The following is a 26,887-nucleotide window of genomic DNA, read 5'->3' as shown; positions in this document are numbered from 1 at the left end:
TGAAAAAAAAGCGCTTTCGACAAAATACTAACTAAAATAGAGATCTATCGACAAAAACTACTCACTTCTGCCTAGCTTAATAGTATGAAATTGCCGCAGCTGATGCTGTCTGGTTATTTCAGTTTCCGTTTTTAAAAGCGCTATATGTTGAGCCACCTCAGCTAGAATTCGCATGTTACATTTTTACCGGCAATCATTGGTCGATTCGCCGTGTAAGAGAAATAGTAACGTAAACAAAACAAAGCAAACGTTGCCACCGGCGGAAAAGAAATACAGCCAAAATTTGGGAGTCACGTATGAGAATTATATATATTAGATAATTTAGTACCTTTAGTGCAGTGTTCCTTAACCTTTTTGATATAATGGACCCCTTTTAAACATTTTTAAGAAGTAACGGACCACCCCCCTGTGAAAAAAATAATTGCAAAAAACGTCAATTATTAGAAAACATTTAATTTTATTATTTATACAAAATATGCAAAATTTTTAATGTGAAGGTTGCTGCTGCTTTTCCTTACTTAACAAATTGAATTGAGGGATGGTTTTCAACAAAGCAAACTTCGCAAAGATACACTGTAGCAAACGGAATTATAGCTGCCATAACTCGCTTTACAAGCAATGGGTAGGCTTCCAAACGTTTTAAAAATCAGGAGTAGTCAGCGGACCCCCAAAATATAACTCTTAGACCCTTTAGGGGTTCATGAACCACAGGTTAAGAAACCCTGCTCTAGTGTATAATAATTTAGTACCTCTTTTTGAAAATGAAACAGTTAAAACATCGGAAATTCAAGTTAAACTCACTTCATAAGCTTTTTTTTTAATTTCTTTTTTTCTTTCTTTTATTGGGATTACGTTTATTGGTAGAATTTTTTGGCTGTTTGTTTTTTAATGGCTCAAATTTTTTTCTTTTATTTAGTTACTTCTGCGGAAATTTTTTTTTCCAAACCCAAACACAATTGAAACAGATAATTCCTGAAAAATAAAATTTTAGTTTTGATTTAGTTAGACCATAGAAAAGTCTCTCGTTAGTTTAAACCTGAACTTCCACAGAAAAAAAAACCCATAAGAGAAACGTCCTTATTAACCTTTCTATTGATTCAATCACAGAGAATGAATCACCCACCGTACTCGTTGAGTTTACTCACTAAGTGCCAAGAAAAAAAGAAATGAAACAAAACATGAAGGGTGTGGATTTTTGCGTGCACTGGACATCAGCTGACCTTCCGGAAAGCACTTGTCGATTTGTTGGAGGGGAGAACGTAGAAAAATGATGAGTAGAAAGAAGAAAAAAAATCCCTCATATCTAGAACACGCGCTACACCGCGTCTAGGTATAAACAAAATCTATACTCTTTCATCAAGGCCACGAAATAAAATTTTCTAGGTCAACGATTGGCGACCTTGGCGCGGACATGTCGTTGCTGTCGTTCCATTTTTTTATTTTATTTACTTGCACTTTCTCTTTATTGATAAGCTTTATTTTGTAACTTTTGCTCATGAATAAAAAGGAGTTGATGACACTTTAATTGAAACAACAAAGAATGATTGGATTCCCAAATGCAATTTGAGTGGCAATAATTATGGAATTGTTTGAATTTAATGATTGTGGAAATCATTAATTTTATAACTATAAGAATTTCTAATTCAGATGAGAAATAAACTACCTCGACCGGGCACATATGGGCGTTGTTGACGGAAAAGGGCGGTCAGTATATGCCCCCCTCCCCCAATGACCAGACAGCTTTTTAAAGTTCCCTCTCAATATTGCAGACAACTAAGGAAAATTTTAGCGAATTATCATCGATTTAAAATTCTTAAAGTTAAAAACATGAAAGCGATTTAAAAAAAAATCTTTTAGCAGATTTGAAATTTTTTTTCGAAAACTATTTTGACTGTGTAATTTAAGTTAGTCCCCCTCAAAATCAAGCCCTCCCACGTGGCCCCTGTTAAAAAAATTATTCTGTTTATCATTAATGTTGTTCTTTTATTATAATAGAGTTATAGAATCATTAGGCAGTATATTATCATTGCTATTAGGTTAACCACTTCATTTAATAAAATTGCGTGTTAATTTAGGAGATAAAACCCTCCTTAACTGCGAGTTTTTGACCCAAGAGCTTGTTCAAAATTGTTGTAAAAATACAAAGTTGTTCTTATAATTTTGAACAAACTTGTTCTTGAACTAGTTTGTTTTGTTTCCAAATTGTAAGGATATGGAGTTATTGGCGAACGATTTCTCAGGTTAAATATCAACGTAAAAAAGCTGCTCATTGATGTTCGTATAAAAATCGAAATATTTTCCTCCATTTTAAAAAAGAATTAACTGAACATTAATTAATTAATATTAATATCAGAACATTATGCTTTGTAGAATTACATTTTATATCTGTCTTGAAGAGAAATAAGTAGGGTTCTTAAATTTATTTCAAATATTAAAAAAAAAATTTGTTTCAGTATGATTAGGTAAAAAAATTTCACGATATGAGTTCATCTTCTTGGGAATATGCTTGAATCCCAATAGTAGAAGAGTAAATAAAAAATAAAAAACTTTGTTAAATCCTAATTAATTGTATACTATTTATAATTGTATATATGTTTTTTGTATACTTACATTTTATGTCTTGAAAAGGTAAGTAGGGTTTTTAAATTTTTAAAAAGAATTATTTTTAAAGAATTTAGCTTGAATATTATAAGGTAAGAAGATTTCATGATATGACTCCATTTTCTTAAAAAGGCAGTGAAAAAAGTACAAGTCACATTTCAAAATATTGGGGTAAGAATATATCCATGAAAACTGATTCTGAGAAAAAAACTAATTTTCCTACAAGCAGGACCCGTTTTCCTCCAGCTTGGCCTATCTTTACTGTGTTATAACTCTCGGGGAGAAACTATTTTCCACGTTATTGATTCTCCAAAACTTAGTAATCCTCAAAATGAAACAGAATGCGATCCAATCCTTTTTTGTTGAAAGAATTTGTGTAAATTGTTTCTTCCCTATGAACTTTATTCAGAAAGCGTTCAAATGTTTAAAAATGCTATATTTAAATAAAATTAAATAAAGCTTTTTTTCTTTTTCTGCTCTAAGTTTTTAGTTAAATTCTTTCAAATGAAAAGATGTCCCAGTAAACAGTTTTTACTATTTTCTTTCACTAATCTCTTTGTATTTATTATTATATATTAAATACATGCATTATTTCTAAATATCAATAAACTCCCAAATTGTATTAGTAAAACGTTCTTATACAGCAACTTAGAATATAAAAAATGACATACTACATTAATACGAATCTATTTATTTTCTGTTTATTTGTTTCGTATACAATGTACTAATTCTTGTTAACGACAAGCTTATAATGGAAAAATATATATGAGTTTGGTCAATAACGAAAAATAAATATAAAAGCAAACCCCTTAGTCATACTGCTTTACAAACTTTAAGTGAAGAGAAAATTTATGTCTAGACCACATTATCCCTTTGAAAACAAATTTAATATAGGGATCTATTCCGCGTTCACGGAATTTTTCCGGCAAAACATTAGAGTAATTTTATTTATTGCCTTAAACACATTATTTTTCCAAACTGATGTTTGTATTTTACATCAAAGAAGTTATCTTGATAAGTAATTAATTTATCACAATAAGTTTCTGCATTCAAGGAATCGAAACATTCCAAAGAAACTGTGGAATTTCGGCGAGAACCGGAGTAGTTTTCGAAGAAAAAGGATGAGCGTTTTTTCCCAAGAAACAACGAATCGATTGAAATGACTGTTCTCTCCATTAACAATATCGATTCAAACACATTGTTTCGGACGTTGGCTGAAAACTTTTACCCTCTTCCTTGAAGTGAACGAAACTTTTACCTGCGCATGCTCAGTTTACGGAACTTTACTGAAGTCCAAAAGATTTTTTTTTCTTCTTCTTTCATCAAGTTTTATATTCTAGTCTAAAACGTGGATTCCAAACTTGCAGATGTACGTAAATTTTGAGAAATGTGATGGAATGTTCCGAAAAATTCTATGTTGCGTGGATTTCTAAAAGTAAGACTATCTCTAATGCAATGTCATTTATTTTTGGTTAATTATTAAATTCGAATAATAAATATGAATTGAAACCGGTTTAATGTATTTTAGGAAATTTTGCTAAGAGGACGAAAATTTTTTTTTTTCACTCAAACATTTGGATTTTTCGTAAATGTTCCTGGAAAGAAAAATTTTCTAGGTCGTCTTGAATTTTAATAGTTAGAATAGTTATAAGAAAATTAAATTATTTTAGACTTTATGAAAATTAAATTTTATTTCTAGTTTTGATATTAACAAATTTAGAATTCATTAACTATGGCGAGGAAAAAATCTTGGCTCTTCAACTGCATTTTTTAAAAAAAGTAATCTGCGATTGGAAAAAATTTAATCAGGTAAAAAAATGTAGGTGCAATAGTTTTTTTTATAATTTGATTTTAAAATTATTTATTTAAGAGTAATTAAAAAGTATTTATTTTTAATTTAATTTTAAGCATTTTATTTACTTTATCTATTTTTTTAAAAAAAAGTTAAGTAACTAAAAATAATGAAGAAAAAATTAATAGAAATAAAATTAAATGGGGTAGTTTTTGAATTAGAATCGTTAATAGTTGTCGTAAAACACACAAAGAGTTTTGGAAAACGCTGAAAAAAAAGTTTATTTATGAACTAATTATAATTTTAGTACTAAATAACTACTATACTTCCAATAATTTTGCTTAATCGTATAAGTTTTCAAAGAGAAACAACTTTTTCATGTTCTCGAAACTAACTATTCGATTCTATATTTTCTCGTATTCTTAATTAAAAAATTGTTGCGATTATTTGTATTGATTGTATTTATCGTTTCGCATGTTGCTATTAAATTTTCTCCATTTGTACTCTATATTTTACTCTAAATATCATAACACAGCACAATGAGTAAACTATTAAAATATATTTTTTGTAGGTCAAATCTTTTCATCAAGATTAGGAAAAAAAAAATCGCTTATTTTATTATTCATTAATTTGAGGCTATTTATAATTATAAAATTCAGTAATTCTAATGATTATATACGCTTTTCTATCTCTTCGATTCTAAGGATATCGTTTAAATAATACCGATATCTGTCTTGTATTGATTTGACGATATCAAGTACTCCATCCTCCTATAGAAGAAATAACGTGGATGGAACGAATCCTTGGAGGATTCCTCCTTTGATGAAGTAAAAGAAGAAACGCATGACCGACGCGTGAAGATAACTTCCCTGTAAAGACTTATTGCGGAAAAGATACTTTTACAGAAACTTAATTCTTAATGAGAACTCTTTTTCATTTACTTTGGTGCGATTTTCTGTCATTGAATTGTCTTATTTATAAATAAATAATTAATGAACCCATTATTATTTAATTTTTTCTGAAGAAGAACACCATTTTTCTTGAAATTAAATAATTTTTTGAGGGAAAATATTTAATTATTTTACTTTCTGGATTTTTTTTCTTCATTTTTTTTAAAGGCAATTCAGTTTATTTTTTTAAACAAAGCCCAATAAGTAATTGATAACTTTATTATTACTGCATTATTTTTCTATTAGAATTTTTTTTACTTTATTCTTATCATTTTTAATTATTTATCAAATTTTTATTATTTTATTCGTTGCATTACTTATTTAAATAAATAAAATGATTTTCATATTATTATTATTTATTTGACTTGACAAAGTACTTTTTTTTAAAAAATATATCTAACTCTTAAAAACTTTTTAATTACAAAAAATAGTTATTTAAGAAAAAAAAATATTTTAAGTTATTTTTAAAAAAATAAAATTTCTGGAATCAATAATAGCTTTAAAAAAAACTCTTTTAAATTTATATATTACCTTTTATTAAACAAAATCTATATCAATTTTTGAAATTTGATTTTACTGAAATATTAGGCTTTAGTAATATTAATCTAAAATATGAGATTTAAAAATTAAAATACCTTTTGATATTTCTTGAATTATTATTTAATTTAATTTAAACTTATCGTAACAGCAATAAATTTTTATAAATAATAAGTTTATATTTCCAAATTAATTTTTAATTGTAAAACTTCAGATTACTAAATATTTTCTTTTCAAATTTTTTAAAATGAACAAACAATGATTTTTTTACATTGAAAAAGAGAAGATATATTTTATTTTTTAAATGTAACTCAGCATAATTTCTACGTACATCAAACATGACACATAAGAACACTTCGAATTTCAATTTGTATTTGTACTTTGAATTGTAGTTGTTACCGTTGTTACTTTTTCTTATAAATAATAGTATTTGCATGCAATATAATTTCTTGCTTTGAAATTCAATATCACATTTAATTTGCATTTTAGCTAAGTCGAAGATACATTTTTGTTCATTTATTTATTTAAAAAGTAGTCGTAGCTTATATGTTATTTTACAGACAACAGATAGGAGTGAAATACTTTTTCTAGCTTTAATTATAAGGTAATTGTAAGACATTGTAAAGCATGACTTTATCGAAACTAGAGTTTATGAATTTTTATTTAAAAATTCATTTTGAATCCATTGCTAAACATTAATATTTTTAAGAGAATGCGAAGTATAATTTTAAATAATTCAAGCTGTAAACATAAGGATATTTATTTCAATTATATCGTGATAAAAAATGTCTATTACATAAGAACGATTGCTTATAATTTATATCATTTACAAATTTATCCTGTTATCAATGATTAATAAACATAATAAAATTTCATCTAACTTAGCTTCTTTTTACCTCATTAAAAAATCGTTTCTCCAATTTTGTTCATATTTATGTCAATGTAGCAATCTTAAATTTAAATATTTTTTAACTTCAAATCAATACAACAGTTCTTAGATTTAAATTTATCAAACATTTTTGATATAAAATGGTATTTTTTATTATTTTATTTAATAGCAGTCGATAAAAAGTTTGAATTTTAAGGTATGCAAATTTTTACATCTTTTTTAAGAATGAAATATTTCGCACCAAAATACAAAATTTGACTGAAATCGGTTGTATAGTTTCTGAGAAATCGAATTTTAAAAATACGAATTTTTCACATTGAACATTAAGGGGTCCAAAATTTCAAACATTTCTCGTGACCAAACTATTGGGATATATTTCCTAGATTGTTGCCACCCCCAATATTTTGAAAGTCAGGAATCCGAATTCGTCGAAAAAAAAGCTATGTTTATTCAGAGAAAGCACATTTTGTGTCTGATTTCGTAACTTAAGCTATCGTCTTCACTAATTAGTTAACGTATTTAAAGTTAAACCTTTAAGTCGAACCTTTAAGATTTAGCCTTTGAACATCCGATTATTTGATCAAAAGTTATTCAGGATAGTCCATATGTTTTGGCCACTGTACATTGCCATTCTCACTTTAAAAGAGTTGATTAATTTTAGATCACCTGATTACAACTTACCTGTGCAATTTGCAGGAAAATGCTCTAATTGCACAGTTTTCTTGTGAGCTGTACACTGATCAATATACAGTATCACCTTCCGCTTTTGTACTGGTCAAATTACTTAAGCTTTATAAATTAACAGTTGAGGGGAAAATAACTCGAAACGTTGGTATTTCAAGGAAATATCAAAGAGGGCTCTAAATATCCGGATTTTTTTTTTACATTATTGACATAAGAAATGAAAGGAGATGACGTTAAAAGCGGAAATAGCTATTCGCGGATGACGTTAAATTGAGTTCTATCTCATTCTATTCTTAAGATTGAACAAAACAAAAACCTATTCTAAACGCAGACTGTCTATTGAATTGACACACTATTCCAGTTTGAAATCGAACGAATTTATTCACGTGGTTTTCTTTTTAAGCATAACAGAAAACGATCATTTAAAAAAGGATCCACGTGAGGTTTGTAATTGATATAAGCATTATGGACGCGCCGAGGAAGCATTTGCGGTCACGTGCATTGACCATTGATTAGAGTGAGTCAGTCAAGGTCAATTCTACATCAGATGTGAAAAAGGAAAAGGGGAAAAATAGTGAAAGTCTTTTGGATAATATTTAGTTGTTGGATAATAAAACATAATTATTTACTTTTTATGTGAAATTATCCAGGCCATTACACTTATTAGTCATCTCATATTTTTTATATTGATTTAGTAAGAATAAAATTAAGATAATTTGCTACTTATATCTACTACTAAGATCATTCATTCTACTTATATTATTATCGTTTTACTTTATCTGAAAATATCTCGCTTCAGTATTTTTAGCAAACGATACATATTCTTAAGAATTTTTTTATTTTTTATTTTTTTTATTTATTGAATTTTTTTTTTTTTAATTTTAATTTTTTGAATCAGATCAATGCACATTTTGATTTTTAAGTTCTTATGCAATTATGTTATGATGTTTTATTGGGCATTATGTTATGCATAGACAATAGAAATTTGAATACTAAGAAATTAAAATTAAATAACCAATGAAGAAAAAAAACATAGTTATTCCAGTTTATTTCGTTCTTTTTCTGAAAAGTTCTTAATGTGGTGTTTTAGCTGAAGACTTTGTGACACGTACATTTTTAAGAATCGTTTTATGATTTTCAATTTTAATTTTTTGAATAATGTATCAGTTCATTCGTATACAGTTATGAGAATTTTAGAGGGTCATTGCGTTGTTATGCATAGGTAATTGAAATACTGAAATATTCATACTGGAAAAATGAAAATAAAATAATCGATGAAAAATAAAAATTTGTCATCTCGTTAATTTCGTTCTTCTGGAAATTTTTTTTAGTGTTTTAGTAAACGATTTTGTGACACGCAGATTTCTAAGAATCATTTTTTAATTTTTAATTTTTTGAATAATGTATCAGACCAATGCACTTTATACTTTATAGTAATTATAAACCAATAGGTTTATATTTGAGATTTTTAATTAGGAATCACATTATTAGTAAGCAACTGAAATGCTTATATTGATGTATGAAGAATAAAATGAGGTTAGTTTCGTCATTTTTCTGATAGGTTCTACCAACAATTTTATGAAATATAACGTTTCAAAAGATTTTATGAAATACCCATTTGTAATGATCGTTTTTTTTTTTTTGACGTTTATTTTGCAACTTTGATTTTTTTTAAACCAAATATGGTAGTTTATCATACTAATGCACTTTTGGATATATGAGTACAGATGTGAAATATTTTATAGAGCATTATATTTTATTAACTGAATTGTTCATAATGATGTGTGAAGAATAAAGTAAGGCAATCCCGCATTTATTTCCGTTATCCTTTCTAAAGTAATTTTTTTCCCGTCATTTGAAATTTTAAACTTCTAATATTTTACATTTATTACTGTATAAAATTTAATACATTTCTTCTCGTGATTTTTATGTTCTTAAATTAATTCCAAATTATTTGCTACTATAAATATTAATGGGAGTGTTGATAAATTATTTCGCAAATTTTTTTCTCTCCAGGTCTGTTGAAGTTAACTTAGGTTTCTAACAAATTCTTTTTCAAGATATCACTCATGGGCTGCGATAGCGGCACAACTAAAAAAAAAATCATGTTTTGAGATAAGTGTGTTTAAAGTTTTCATTGCTACGGAAAATGCATAAGAAATGTTTTAGTTTGCTTAAACGAAGATTACCTTCAAGTTGAATTATGAGTTGTACTAGTATTGCTGCTGAAAAGAATGTGTTTTTTAATATTTACACCTGTTCTTAGTCCAAAGCGCGTGTTTTTTTGGTTGTGCCACTATTGCAGCCCATGAGCGATAGATTTAGGTTAGTAGGTTAGGAGGTAGCTTAAAATTTTATTTTTTGGGAGACAAGCCTTAACTGATTTATGATTATAGTTAATTTATAGTAATTTAGTTAAATAAATAAAATATGTTAAATAAATTTTTTTTTTAATTTTTATATAATATAATTTAATAAAGTTTATTATGCAATCAATTTTTTAATAAATTTACTGTAATAAAAGTTAAATTATTCCATAAAATCTATTTTCAAAAAGCAAAATTGAATTTAAATTTTAAAATAGTAAATTTTTCTGATTTTATTAGTTATTTTAATGAGTAAATTTGTTACGCAGAAACTTTCAACAAAAAACTATGCGAATAAGAATTTATGGTCTTTGTTTTTAATTAAAGTAATTTATTAATTTAATAATTTTGTAAACTGTTAGTGTCAGTTATAAAAATTGATTTTAATGTTGAATTTATGCATAAGTTTATGCATCATACGTATTAAAATCAAAAAACAATACCACATGAAATACAACAAACGATTGAATATATGTTATTTTAAAACTACTTTTCAAAGGAAGAAAAATATTTTTTTTCACCTTTAATGACTTTACCATGTTATTGTAATAAAATTTAATGGCTTTACCATGTTATTCTAATAACATTTAATGGCTTTACCATGTTATTGTAATAACATTTACGATACAATTTTTGCGTTAAAACTAAAAAAATTCGTAAAATATTAAATTAATTTTAAATGTTTTAAACACTTTAATTTTCTTTACGATAAATACTTTATTTAGTGATTAACCACATTTTGTTAACGCTATGGCTTAATAATTCTGTAAAATGTTAGTCCTGAAACATTGGAACAGTAAAATTTTGTGTTCAATATTAAATACTGAATTAAATGTAAATTTATCCTTAAAAGAAATTTTCCCCCCGTGAAAAACCAAGCTACGTAAATAGTGAATAATTAACATATTGTATTGCTCGCGCATTTAAATATGATTATACCATAACATTTGATTCATAAACTTCTCTGTAAAAAATATGTTAATGCAGTAACGTTTGAGCTATAAACTCTTGCGTTCAAAAATGCTCATTTATAAAGCACGAAAAATGCTCTTCATGTAAATGCTGTGGTATGATTTTACTGTAAAATGTTTATGTTGAAACATTTGAATCATAAAAATTTTGTGTTCAAAATACGGATGCATTATAAATCATATCTTTATCTATTGGCAGTATCTTAATTAAATCCATTAGCCATATAATTAAAATACTGTAACATTTGAACTTAAACCTTTTGTGTTCTGAATAAGGTAATTGATGCATTTATCCTTATACCAAAACTGTTTGCAATGATTCATCACATAAAACATAGAAGAAAAAATTCTGGTCTTATCTCGTGATTTTAAATAATAAATTAAATCGACTTTTTTGATTGATTATGACAGAAGAGTATAAAATTTATCTAAAAGTAAAATTATACCTTTTAGAGGTTTTCATACCATTTTAATTACATTGCGTTCATTTTAAATTAGAATGAAACATAAATAAAACCCACATGTATGGGTAATTTTGTTTCATCACTGTTATCATCGTTTAAAGATAATGACTGTTATTATTTGTTTCATTTACAGTAAAGTAGCATATAGTTACATATAAAGAATAAAAAAGATGGCAAAACTGAAAAAAATTAATTTTTTCTTCAGCTAAGGTTCATGCAACAATTTTAGATAGCTTAATTAGAAGACAATAATGATGATAATAATAATTTAATAAATGACTAGAGGACTAAAAATCAATGTTATCATTTTTAAAGGCATATATTAACACTTCATGACTTTTTTCTGCATAGAATTATCAAACCTTTAGAATTTCACGATATTTATAGAAAGAATGCTACTATAATATATATATATATATATATATATATGACATGAATTTTAAGACATATATGTACTCTAATAATTATTCTTTTTTATTTGTTTTGTCTTCTCATCTATCTTTATTTTTCCAATTCATTAGCTTTCTTCAAGCAGAATGCATATATTTTTTTTTTTTTTTTTTTTTTTTTTGTGTTTGGTACAGTGTAGTCGCATTCTCTTGGACAAGGAAGGGGTTGGCGAACTTCAGAACCCCCTTCCAAAAAAAAAAAAAAAAAAAAAATAACGATCGAAGATTACGCCTTATTTAAATTATACATGAAAGAATAACTTAGGATCAAAACCAGTTGCTTTACCATAACGATCAATAGTGTGGATTTGTATATACTTGTTTATTATCTAAAACTTCCTTTTATTTATTACTGTATAAAGTGATCAAAATTCATTAGAGTGATTAGTTGTGAAATAAAATGGAAAAACAGTTTAATCATCTGTTTTCTTTCAATGTCCGCGTGCGTCAGATTCAAAAAAATAAGCTCCTTAGAAACTGAAACTCGCGATTCGAACTAAACAATCTCGTTATAAGATATGTAATGAAAAAGGGTGTTTGCACCACAATTTGTGTTTACGTAAAAGAAAACAAAAGTAGGAAACTGGATAAGGGTGTTTTCTTACATCTGATAAATAGACATCTATTGCACAAATTCATCATAAAAGTAGAAAGAAATTAAATAATAAAAAGAATGAAATAGGTGATGAAAAAATATACCGCTTCATTTAATTTTCTCGTTTTGATATTGATTTACTTTAAGAACTCTATTGTTATGGATGTACGGCGGTACACATAACGGTAAGTATAAATTTATTTTCTGTACTTTTATAGCACTTTAATTATGAATAAAATAATTATAAATTAAATAATTATGAATAAAGTAATAAATAATTAAATAAAAACTGTACGAAATGTCTCCTTCTGCATTGGCATGATTTAAAAAAGTTCAAGTAATAATATTTTTCGTATCTGCCTTGAGGACTTAAAGAGTGTGTTTTTATTAAAATTTAAAAAAATTAATACTTATTTAGGTCTAATGAATTTTAAACTGGTTTTTTTTTATCTAAATCCCTTATATAATTTCTTTATATAAATCTTTTAGGAATGTCAAAAATGATTAAAAATAGGAAATTATAAATTTTGGGGATGCAAAATAATATAAAATTTATTTACTGGATGTGACAAAATATTTCGTCATAAACGAACTTCTTCTGCAATTGGAATGACGACGTTTTTCGTCTTGTAAATTACTCGAGGTGAAATATTACTTATAACCACGAAGAAAAAATTATTGTAAAAAACTTGAATAAAAGTTTATTCTCTGGTTAGTATGTTATGGTAAAAAAAAAATTGTGAATTCTTTAATGAGGACATATCATGAAACATATCATTATTGAGGAAAGTGGGATTATAAAGATAAGAATAAGTTTTACTGCAGAGTGAAACTTGTAGTTTCCAGTAATTGAATTTTAATTCCTTTCCTTGAATCCTTGATATAGTGGGTATCGTGGCTTTTATTGCTACTAATTTGCTAAGTTTTGAAAACATTTTTCCTGTTTTCAATCTCTATATAAATTTATTAGCTTTTTTTTCGTGCATACTTTTAGATTTTGCTTTTGTCAAAAGCTCTAAAAATATATATTGATGACAGTGATTACGGAACACCCCCTGATGTGATACTTAAATAATTTTTATAGAACATTTCCGTGGGTATTTGAACATTTTTTTTCAATAGTTGATTTTTTTATTTGGATTTATAGAAAGCTTAATAGATTAATCTCTGGCTTCCTTTTTAAGGACGTTTCTAAAGTTTTATTACAAGTTCACATGAACTTGTCATTCCAGATTAAGTTAACTTCTATTATTTCGCTTCATTTTATAAATGACAATTGATCACACTTTCTGGTATATGTAGTTTATTTTCGAATGAGATTACAATAGTTTTTGTTTTTCGGTTCCTTTGGGTATTCATCCACTTTTCCTTCGAGGTTAATATCTTCCTTACCTGTACTATGCATGATTCTTTATCGCCTTACGAGATCATCGCCAACAAAACCAATTATTTTTATTTTTTGAAATGCCGGATGCTATTTAGGCAAAGTATGACATAATCGTCCTGATGAGGTTATTATGTAAATGATGTGAATGTTACTGTGAATGACCGAAATCGGTGGTTGTTGACTTTCACCGGTGAATGTTGACAATCAAATTAGTCACTTTGGTGAATGTCCGATATATTTATTACATCCGATTTGATATTATTTTATTTGTGGATATAATTACATTTATTCGATATTTTAATACTTACTGATGATAGATTAGAACAAACATCAGTGTTTTGGAGTATCGGGCCGAATATATATCCGAATATATAAGGCAGTGGCACTTGACCTAAAAAAAACATCAGTGTAGGGTATACCGGGCAGTGGCACTTGACCTTAAAAAAACATCAGTGTAGGATATACCGGGCAAATGTATACCGCACAATGGCACTTAACCAGACCTAGTATGACTAGACCCTTGGTAAATGTCCGAAATATATACTAGGTCTAGTGCCACTTTTGCTATAGCTTAAATATTAAAAAAAAATTAAACAAAGCGTTTGAATCAATTTTAAACTGATAACGAAATTATTGCTTTAAAATTAAGAAAATAATGATAAAAACTGCGCCAGATAAGAATAATTGAAGTAGTTGCTTTATACAGCGCATATGCAGAAAAAAATTTAAAAAAAAATTATTCAGGTGCATCTAAAAGTGGATGAATATCCCAAGACACCTTGTTTCTCTATTCCCTTTTTTTTTTAAAAAGTAATGTTGAAAACAGAAATAATACCTTGATTAACTAATTAATAATTATTAAATAATAAGTATGTACTCATAACAACTATGGAAAGAATGCTTCGATTTGGATTGTGTTCTTTTTCTTCCTGCGGAGTTGATAGAGTTAGCTAATTTTCAGGGAATACATAGTTATAGAGCAATCTTTCTTTTCTGCTAAGTGTAGTTACTTTAGAAATCTGATTTTAAACTTGTTTAATCCAATTTTTATGAAAGAAAAATAACATGAAATTTTTGGAAATTTGATTAAACTTGTTTAATCCAATTTTTATGAAAGAAAAATAACATAAAATGACAATACTGACTAATGACTGGAATAATGACTAGAAGATATATTTTCAAATCAATATATACAAGTTGCAGTAAAAAATAAAAGCTTTTTTTGTATTGATTTTGCATTATGCACCATCTGCTTCATTATTAGTTAGTCCTAGATTATGAGTAAAATTATTTGAATAATTTTTTAATATTATGCGTAAAAATTTTGATTTTATTCCAATTAACTATGCACTTTTAAGAGGAAAATATAAATGTTTCGCAATAAGATTACTGTGAGAAATAACCTATTTATACGTGTAATATTAAAATTGAAAAAAAAAAAAAAAACTTTTTTTATGCTATTTCCTTGGCAGTTAATATGTAAAAATTTATTTTACTATTGTCTATAAACATTTCTCTCATGAGCTCTCATATACTTGGGTATTTCTCCATGTATTGGCAACACTATAGTTTTTATTCATTTTTTAGGTTAGTAATAATTTATGTAGTGTTGACTAATTATACGCTAAATATTTACTAATGGAAATTTTGTATTTATATAGAAAAAATACCTAGTTATGTAATAATTTAGATTTAGTTATGATCCATTCTAAAATGGCTGTAGAAGTTTTAAACATAAACGGTGCTTGGTACCGCATACTGCCATACCAATTATTGGTGACGGATCTTGCTATTTTAATCAATAGCATCTATGCATATTATAGGATACTCAAGTTATGGATCGAGTGGGGCGCGAAGACACAGCACAGCACGTCACGGACTGTAGGGATGAATTTTCTTTCTTATCCCATGATAGAGAGCGAAATAATTTCAATATTAGGGGGACCGGAAAGTAATGTCGTTTCGGCGCATTAAATATTCGTTTGTCTTAAAAACCAATTAATTTTTTTTCGATCCATTTCGATTCATTTTCGATCCTACATTGAAAGATTGTTGCTAATGAGGATGAATACATTATTGATTAAAAATAAAATCTTGATAACAAATATCAAAGGCGTTGAAATGACATTATTTTCCAGTCTCTCTAATACTTCTGCTGCCTGCTATGCTGAAATGTTCCCTAACTTATACTTACGGTGATTTGTGTGATTTAATGGCTGTCGGATAGAATTTAAATTATTACTAAAATTCAAAAATACAGAACTATCGCGGACATCTATTGAAAATAGTTGAAATTGAAATCAAAGTACTTCCGAGTGGACAAAGTCGAAGGTTACAGCTTATGTGTGAAAGCGAGACGGAAAAGCTGGTAGAAAAACTATTTCAGTTTTGACTAGTTTTCGGGAGGTGCAAATCTATTTTTTGCTTCAAACTATTTGACAATGGGAAAGAAACAAAGAATTGGGAAAGGAGAAATGTTATAGACTTGCTACAATTGTAAAAAAAATCTCGGTAGTGACACAAATTGTGAAAAAAGTGAAAAAATGCTAGAATGAAACGTCTTACGTACCAGTTTTTGCTCCTTTTCGTCTAAGTACACATAGGCTTTCAGCCTTGCCACAGCTAAGCCATGAAAAGAATTTGGTCAATCAATGTATTCTTTTGAGCTAATTAGAATGTTAGAATCGGAAAAGGGGTTGAAGATATAGAATATTTAAATATAGTTCTGCTGTGCATTCGGTTTGGTTACCATTAAAGTTCTTATGTTGCTCAAGATAATTTAGAAAGGTGACCATGTTGATCACCAAAGGCGGCTAGTATTAAAATATTAAATCATTATTTTTTAAACTGATGTTTATTAGCATTTTATTTATATTCACCTGTTTACAGAACTGTTAATTGAGCTATTTTAATACCTTACTGTAGTTTTGTTTCGGTCTCAATGTTTTGCTGGTTGTTAAAATATTGTTCTAAGCATGTAAGATTTAATTTCCCTAGTTTAATAGAAAATTATTTTAATATCAAAATATCTAAACGTTTAATAAAATTGAATTATGACTTTGTTTTAATTTCAACAATTTATTTTCATTCGCCAAGTTATTGATAGAACTGTCAACTAAGCTATTTTAGTACCTTAATATAAGCTTGTATTTTGGGCTGAAATGTTTTGCTGCATGACATTTTCAGGATCGCTTCATCATGCCTATCTAGACATTTTATTCTTTCCTTAATGACAAGGTAATCTTCGTGGGAGCACCCTAAACTGTCTTTCTTATCTACATCTACCCGATGATTGGATGAAGTTGGTCCAGGAAAAAAGTCATAATCCACGAAAATGAAACAAATAAAAATATATTTTCGTTATTTTTTTCCTCAGATAGCGCCTTTACATCACGTGATCCTTATCCGGCCAATAGGAAATGATGTAGGGAATCCAGGAACCGCACGGAATTTTTGATCGCGCCGTCTTTCGCAATGTTCCCTCTGCCCATCAAGGTAAGAACAATTGACCATCTGACGTCATGATAAACAAACACCCCCGCTACTGCATAAAGTTGCGTAGGAGCTGAGGTATTTTTTGCTATAATATCTTTAAAAGCATTTGTTTTCATTAAGCAACCATATCGTTTACTAACGGTGCATAAGATAATTTTTTTCTGATTACCAAAATCTAATAAATTGTTAAAACTTCTGAGCCATAAAATAGATAGTGTCAATTTACCTTTAGAGTAATAACTAATTGTGTAGTTAAGATCAATACTTATATATTTAGAATAATATGTATTACATTATTTATATCAGTATATCATTAATTAAAAATACTGGTTTGTTACTAAAAATTGATTCACTTTTAAAGCCTCTGAACCAAAAAAGGCAGTGTTTATGTGCTTTTAGAATAATATTGCATTTTGTAAGAAAATCAAGACTTATATAATTAGAATAATAATCACAATATTATTTAAAATAGTATTTCAACAGTTCAAAACACTGGGTACAAAAAAAAAAAAAAAAAATCAACGATGGTAAATCTATCAACCTAAATTTCGGAACCATAAAAAGGTTTATTGTTCTTTTCTCTTTAGAATAACAATTTATTTCGTTGAAAAATCAACAGTTAAAAATTTAGAATAATATGTATTATATCGTTTAAAGTAATACTTTAATAGTTCATACATTGGCTTGAGTTAAGGCACTTAAATCGATCAATTTATACCACAAATTTGTAAAATTTTTCGTCTCAAAATTACGATATGTTTTTTTTTTTAATATTTAGTTATTATTTTTAGAAGTAATTGGGGTTCATTATTTAGAAAAATGTTAAATGAATGTTAATAAATCTAGGATATCCTTCCAACTCTAAAATATGCAAATTTTACTAACCTGACTTTTTTTTAAATCGCAAGTATCAAAATGCAGATACAGTTATTCTTAAATGAGAATATATTTATTACTTGTAAAATAAAACTTGTAAATTTTCATATTTTTATGCACGAAATTACAATGTCAGTTTTCTTTAAAGAGTTACTAATTATAATTTAAGAGGTAATTTTTATCAAGCAACAGTTTAGCGTTAGATTTGTGACTCAATAATTCCTTGATTTATTTTTGAAGCTCAAAAATTTTGTAAATTTGATTTATACCGCCATATTTTGTTAAAACATAACTCTCAAAATACTGATGCAATTTTCATTGTGAGTTTTGTAGTAAGAAAAGCTATATATCACATTTTAAAACTGTTTTAAAGTATTTATATTAAATTTCACGTAAGTTATTAGCAAAAACTAAACTGATTTTGCTTGTGTATATCGGGTTACTTTTTAATAAGCGATTAGTTTTTCAAAAAAACTTCTAATCAATATTTAAAAAAATGCTTATTAAATAAAATAAAAAAAGTATATTTATTAAAAAAAAAAAATTCAATTTTGTGTAAACATTAGAAAATGCTCCAAAACTGATGTTTTTTAATATTTCATATGTAAGAATTCTGTGGCTTGAAATACTCCTTGAAGCAAATTTTAAAAGTGTTCTAAATTTTTTTGACAAAAATGTTCGACAACTTTGCAAAAAAGGACCTTTTTGATTTCTTAAAATAAGATGTAGTCTCTTTGATTTATGTAACATTTGTAACTTGAAAGTTTTGGTAAGAAATTGATTTATTTTTCAAACTTAATAACAATTTACTGTCTCACGTTTCCTTATAATTGAGTGCTTTAATCATTTTTCCATAAGATCTAAATCTGGATAAATCTATGTATTTTCAAATTACGTTTTTTAAGTTTTATTGTTAGAATCATATTAAAAACACATTTTTCAAATTACTTACCTTTTTTAAAAATTTTTTTTGAGAAATTAAGGGAAATGTTTTAAAATAGTTATTATTTTATACAACAGTTGAAAGGTTTTTAGTAAATTACAAATACATAAATAAATATTATATTTAAGCAGCTATAAGAGTTCCGTATTCTTTTGAGATGCGTATTTGTATTTAGTATTTTAAATAATTTTGTATGAAGTAAATGATATGCAATTACGGCACGCACATGATTCTCGTTGAAAGAGCATGATGATTTGTGCTACATATTCAATGAGAAATGCATTTTGCATTATAAAATAAAAAACATATTCTGTCATATTGAAAATTTTACTGCGGCCTATGCCAATACGCCGAATACAATGGAACAACAATTTTTAACTTGGCAGCAAGTACATAGAAATAAAATGTTAAAAATTTTACAGTAACAACGATGGCAACAAGCCTCTAAAACTTTGAAATACATCAGAAAGAAGGTCAAAGGACACTTATAATTTAACATATCGTTCAAAAATTTAACGTAAAAATAAACTAAAACAATATTGGTCGTGTTTGGTGTTGTTACGTTCAGGCCAACAGACCCTTATAGTAACGTAATATATCTAACATCACAAACCCATTTTTACTTACTAGATACTACACTTGAAGTAAGGTATCAATAGGATCGAATGGAGAGCTAGTTGCTGGGTAAAAGTAAATAGTTAGGAATTACACGCAAGGTAAAAGTACACATTAGTACAAGCCTGTCCGAAAGGACATAAAATTTGTAAAAATCAGTAAAAATGAAAATTGTAAAAACATTACAATTTTAAAACACTATGTTAAAATAAGAAATCGACTGTACAAAGCCATTAACATGCATAAAATTTCAAGTTATAAATTTATTTATGGATAAAAGATAGGATAAAGATGTAAAAAGACAAAATTGATAAAATAACAAGTATAGATAAGATATACCCTAAGATTAAAATCATTAAAATATATTTGTCCAAAATTGACGTAAATGTTATGAAATTCATTTAAAATTTAAAAATGTTTGCAAATCAATACTTAAAAGCGTACTTTGATGAATGCCAAAAAAAGTGGTATACAAAATCAAAGGTAAAGGTATAAAAATTAAAATGAAAATCAGTTTAAAAGTTAAATGAGTAACAGTTAAAATCAATATCAGACCAGTGTAAAACAATTCTGTCATAAATCGACACTTGGGAATGATTTTTTACTCTTTGTAAAATAATCTTATAGAAAATATGTTATAAATTAAAGAATCTTTCCTGATTCGTACTTTTGAAACAAACATTTTACTGTTTTTTTTTAAATATTTATTTAAATAAAATAAATATTTGTAAAACCCAGAGATATAAACACTAAATGTATTACAAGGGAGAATAATGCTCTATATTTACAAAAGTTATTTGCTTAATATTTTTTTATAATTTCTTTAACTACATAGGAATGAATTTTCATTTAAAAATTCATTTATTCAAGTCATTTTCGATACCAATTTTTGAGTCTTTAACGGAAAAATAGTGCCTATATTTCATAAACCTTTCTTACAAAGTTTCTTTACATGTTATTTATAAAGCTTTATCTGTTAGATGAATGACAGTTTTTCATACGAGGTAAAAAAAAATAAATCGATTATCAATTAAATAGGTACTGAACAATCCTGAAAAATCACGAGCAAAATTGAAAGACATAAACTGAGCAATTAGTTCTAAATTACCAGTACCTATCATTAAAATGAATTGAGCATCATTTTCGTCAATAAAACGCATGGCGATTTTTTATATTTCTCCTGAACTAATTACTATTTCTCCATTAATTTGGCTTCTCAGTTCACAATTTTTTTTTTAAAATTTCAATTACTGTTGATTTTAATTACTTTGTGTTATATAATCACTTTTTAAAATCTTTATAATAAACGAAATGAACTCATTATTTCATATAAGTTAGAAATACTAATTTGGAGAAGTAATCAGCCCATGCCATCATGTTCAATTTGATCATTAAATTAATTAATCTTATATCCAGCACCTTGAATAAAAAAAATAATTAAATATTAAAGCACGTTCAATTAACTCTTTTTTTCCCCCCGATCAAATAAAGCTATAAGCTAACAAACATCACTAACGTTATCTTTAAAATATATGAAAAAATAAAATTGTTTATAATTTAAATTAAAAATAAATTGCTAACGTCTTACCGATGAGAAAATTACTATTCCTCTTTTCTCTTTAAAATTATATAAGTATATATATTGCTAGTCACCAAGGTGTCAAAAAAAGTGCTAATGTGCTTATTTTTGACTATCCACACTTATAGTATTAAAAAAAAAATAGTTACATTAAGTACTTTCATGGTATTAATGAACGTGATGAGAAAAGTTAATGTTAACCACTTTGTTTTATTGAAATACCTGCTAACAAGATGATTCATTCTTCTCCCTCTAATTCTTTGACCTGAATTAAAAACCAGACGGGCCTAAGATGCCTGTCTGCTAACTCTTGACCTCAGTGCTTTGAGAATGTCCGCCTGCGTGCATCAATAATCCGATCAATAAAATTTTGGACTGATGTTCCCATTTGTTGAATGGGATCGAAATATGAAGCAACATTAGAAGGCGTACCCCCTGCTCGCTCCATTCACTTACCCCATGATTGCTTCTTAGTTATATTTAGCTCATAACAATAAACAGATTTTAGGATGAAAATTGAGAATACTCAATAAAAAAATATCATATTTTTTTATTGTATTAAAAGATATTTAGTTTTCAATTGAATTTCGATAAAATCTAAAATTAATAATTTTGTTCGATTTTCAAAGCATTTCCATCCTTACACCTGTTTTTTCAAATTCATCTCTTTCTTTTATCCCCCTTTTCCTTCGTTTTCTTTTCTATATGGATAGGATTTTTTTTCTTTTTTTTCTTCTGATGATAGGAGTTTACATGTATAAACAAAAAACTGAACCTAGTTTAGTTTTTAACATTGATTTCGAATTAAAAAATAATTAGTTTGGGTTAGTTTTAATTACTTAAGTTAACTCAAATTTACTGAAAATTTATATTTGCAGTAAATGTAATTTATTTGCCAGTAAATAATTGTAAATCTGTATTTTTATGATTATCCATATCATAAAATACTATAGTATCACGCTATGCATTGTAAGATGCATGTATTTATATCAAATCATATGCATCATAATAAAATGATGCATACGTAGTTTCATCATGATACAGCTTTATAACACATTAAAGGGACATTTTTTGTCTCAAGCCTTTAAATGTAACAAACATAGCTGAAATGACATAAGTCAAACATAAACAGTTCAATAGTTAAAAATATTTTAAGATAACGGAATACTTGTAATATTAAATACTTTCATAACTAAAACAATACAAATATAACAAAATGTAAGTATATATATAAATAAATAAACATATATAATCCTCGTTATAAAATATAAACAGAATAAAAAGGATAATAAGAATTAAAAGGATAAATAAGAAAATAAAAGGATAAATAAGAATTAAATAATTTACAGGAAAATGCCATTATAACTAAAATTAATTTTAAGCTCATAATAGCCAAAACTTTCAGATCTTTGTTAACTTCGTGTGATCTTAAGAGTAATAAGAATGCTTCGATAACAATAAAACATTACTCTAGATATTTTTTTATGTTTTTGAGAGATACTATTTAAGAAAATCTTAAATCAAATGATTTGCTTTAATATTGAGATAAGTCAATGCAAAACCCACCCTTAGGTGCATTGCAAAGAATGTTGCTCGATTTTTTAAGGCTTGAATTAAATTATTTTTGTATGAAAACATGTAATACACTTGAAAACAAAGTATTTTTGACGCCGGAAAAACATAAGAATGTATGCAACTGAAGCAGATCTTTAATTTACATAAAAAATCAATAAAAATCAGAATAAACATTTAAGATTTCTTAAAGTGTACAGGAGGGCACACTTAAGAAATCTTAAATGTGTCCGCAATATATATTTTTAGAATATGCATCAAATATGAAGTTAAAAAAATATAAGCATTGTATCGTTGTAAATTAGTATTAAAACGAGAAAAAAACGAAAACACCATCTAAATCTGTTGAATCAGAATTTTGTTAAAACCAGTTCGATTACTTGATGAAACTTGGAGGATAATAACCACCTTTTAATTCCTCCTTCAACCAAACAAGGTTTCATTATTTACAGTCCCGCCTCCTTCAGTAGTGGTTCGTTAGATTTCTATAGTGTTTTAGTTTTTTCTTCGTTGAAATATAATTTGATACCTCTGTTGTACATAAGCTCTATTCACAAGACCTAAATTTTAAAACTTTTCTAAAAAATATTCTGCGATAAGAACTCTAAAAATATATTAATTACATTATTTATTAAATATATGTATTAATATATTATTCATAAAGGAATACCCATTATGTAAGTTAACATTTATTAAAGCAAAAGGAAAAAAAAAAGGAAAATTAAAATAAAAATTGAAAAAGAAAATCCACTATTTTCTCCACTATTTATTATTTGAAGTAACTATGTTATCATCTGGTAGTAGATTATATAAAGTTATATAATTTAGTATTATTTTTGCATTTCATAAAAGGTCAATATTTGAAAAGAGATATTTTTGTTAGCACGAAAAAATGTTTTTGCACAAACAGAAAAATTTTGAATTGATTCTGAGTTTTTCCTCTGTCTCGCATTAAAATAGTAGTCAAAACACTGGATCAAGTTATTAAAAGGGAGTCAAAATGAGAACAACCTAAAATATGTTAATTACTAAATAATTTTTTTTTTTTTTTTTTTTTTTAAAAATTCATCAAATTGTGATATTTTTGTGGTTTTTAAAACTAATATGGAAGTTAAATAAGAAACATTTCCAGTATCTTTATGCCTTTTCCAGTATTTTGCTATCAATTCTTATAAAAGCTTTGTTACTATGAAGATACGAATGAATACAATTGCTGGTTAATCCTTTGACGTAAAATTTTTATTAAATATATTTTTAATATTTTTTTAAATTTTGTATACATTTAGATCAAAATAAGTAAAAAATATTATATTTAGCATTTAAATAATTTATGGTTAAGAAAAGCAACATGAAACACTGGTGTATTTTTCTGCGTTAAAGGTAAAATCTTCCAAACACGGCTCACTTCCAAATTATAATTTCCAAAATTTGCATTTAGTATAATTTAATTCTTAGACAAACAGCTATTCATTAATGACATTTTTTTTTTTAATTTTCAAAATCAATTATTGAGGATTTTTCGAATAGGAATGAAAGATAAAATATTTCAAACTACTTTTTGGGAGTTTTATATTTTAGCACAAATCCAATTTTCCGATAATCTAACAGATTTTTTTAGTGAGCAAAAGACTGTTTTTTTATAATTAAATAATACTAAAATGCATTTTTACTTGTAATTTGAGAGTCAGAAAAAAAAATATGCATAAAGGACACCGGTGTTCCATCTGCGTCAAAGGGTTAAGATCTTTTGACTTTAATGCATTTTTTTAAAATGATTCAAAAATGCGGATATGCTGCCTGAGATTAAAATTCTTAAACCAAACTTTAAAATGAATGATGTGTTTTGTAAATGTGTTCAGTTGTAATAAGCAAATAGTGTGTAAATTTGAATATATAGCTATTTAAAAAAGACGAAAAAAATTAATAGGCATTTATTACAAATAAATATGCATTATCTTTTAAAAATAATGAATATATCATGACTGTAATTCATGAAAACTTTTAGTTGTATGAAAAAATGCATTGCTTATGAAAATATGTAATAAAATGTGTGTGTGTGTTATTTTTTATTTTTTTTGTTGAAAATATTTATGTTATATGAATAGAAAGATAAAACAACTAAGGGAATGTATACACTGTGAATAAATAAGAATGGGAGTTATATAATACCAATAATCGTTATTTCAAATTATAAATATTAGGGGGACCGGAAAGTAATGTCGTTTCGAAGCATTAAATGTTCGTTCGTCTTAAAAACCAATTCATTTTTCTGATTCATTTCTATTCATTATAGATCCGGCATTGAAAGGCAGTTACTAACGAGGGTGAATACATTATTGATTAAATATAGAATCTTGATATATCAGATGCACAGAAACGACATTACTTTCCAGTCCCCCTAATAGTTTGAAAATTTAGATTTTTTTAAACATACGAACGACCTTTAAAATGCGTTCAATACATTATTTGTCAAAATAAATAAAGTAAAAGAACTAAGAAAAAACAATAAAACCAGCGGCTCACAGTTATCCTTGGTAGTTTCTTTTTTTCAAGATGATTTTTACCAAATAGCCAATTGCTTAATGAGAAAACTACATTAGACGAATTTTGTACTTTTTTTTTTCAAGATCAAACCGATGTCGGGAGGAGATAAAAATCAGCTAACTCAAAAGTAAATAATTTGTTAATGAAAAAAAAAAAGTCGCATTGAAACATCACAGAACATGTCACAATCACATAATTAATTTATTGAAAACGTTGTCAATAAAAGAGCATTGTTGGAAAAGCGCTAAGTGCTCCAGATAATGTCGATGTTTCAAAGATTACGCATTTCAAGTTACGTATGAAGTGTAAGTGACGTCACACAAGCGTTTTTTTAAGTAAAGAAGACAAAAGACACGTGCAAAATGGTACTTCCGCATCAAGGAGTTTTAAGTATTTGTGATGATGCTATTGAGATAGCAAACATTGGAGCGAAAGTTATGCTGCTGAGTGCTAAGATCGCTAATCCTTTTTTTTTCCTCTTTTACTTCATTGCAAAATAAATGTCATTCCCCCAAAAGAAAAAAGATTTTTTTTTCTTTCTTTTTTACTTCGAAGCAGCTATTATAACGAGTCTAATTTAATTTAAATAAATACTAAGGTATACAGAAACGTTAGTATAAAAAAATAAATCTTAATATTGTTAGTCTTAATTTTGTTTGGGTTAAAGTTTTGTGTTAATATTGTTAGCTTTAGTGAATTCGCATATGGCAGAATGACTAAGTCAACAAATTTTTGTTTGGATAAAGTAGGGAGGAAAAAAACATCACAGCACATATTTATAGTTTTATTGAAAGAAACGGAAGTTCAAACGCTAATTAAATAATTTTTATTTTAGAAAAAACACACTGTAGTTTAATTTTTAAACGAACTAATTTGTATATATATTTGAATCTCGAAATAAAAAAAATTATAAAAAATGTTTGAACCACACTTTTATCAAAACAAAATGTTTTGAATTAAATTTTAGATTGTATATATAATTACGCAAATTGTGTATGCATTATTATGTACATAATTGTTTATATAATTTCGTATATAATTGTATATATTATTACATTCATTGTGCATGCATAATTGCGTACATAATTGTATACATAACCTAAATCTGTGCTGGAGTTGCTTGGGAATGTGTTATAGCTAATGATTTTTCGTAGACTTAGTACAGAATTACTGAAGAGACTTCTTTTATAGCGCTACAGCCCGCTGTGGACCTTGGAATGACGCACAACGGTGTTCCAATCCTTTCTCTTCATAGCCTTGGTTTTCGAACTTGATATTTTATTTACTGTTAAATCTTTCATTTTTCTATTTAACATTTTCTGTTTTTGATTTTCTTCTGGATTTTTAGTTCATTAGTTTGTAATTTAAAATTTTTCTCAAAGCCTTATTTTCGTCCATACTTTGTATAAAACCTAAACATGCTAACTATCATGATTTTGTTAATCTAATATTCTTTTAAATCAAACCACCAAGTTCACAATTTTGTTTCTTATTATCCATGATGAGTTCACTTCTTAAAATTTTTCTTTCAATAATATATTATTGATTAAATATTGATTGTATAATTGATTAAAGAAA

At 26.7% G+C, this 26,887-nt stretch overlaps 1 protein-coding gene across 2 annotated transcripts in view; it reads left to right on the top strand.

Annotated features, from left to right (window-relative positions):
• LOC107444955 (uncharacterized) overlaps positions 1-26,887 on the top strand; it is a 124,621-nt gene that overhangs the window by 10,972 nt on the left and 86,762 nt on the right. Inside the window, exon 2 of one of the 2 annotated variants that reach the window (XM_071183628.2) lies at positions 17,062-17,180. The exons of the other annotated variant lie outside the window; for it this stretch is intronic. The gene's annotated coding sequence lies outside the window, so the exon portion shown is untranslated. The remainder of the gene's footprint in view (positions 1-17,061; positions 17,181-26,887) is intronic. 2 annotated transcript variants of the gene reach the window in all.

This window comes from Parasteatoda tepidariorum, chromosome 3, assembly GCF_982258835.1.
Source record: "Parasteatoda tepidariorum strain Cologne lab strain chromosome 3, Ptep-v5.0, whole genome shotgun sequence".
NCBI lineage: Eukaryota > Metazoa > Arthropoda > Arachnida > Araneae > Theridiidae > Parasteatoda > Parasteatoda tepidariorum.
This window is presented reverse-complemented; position numbering and strand designations above follow the sequence as displayed.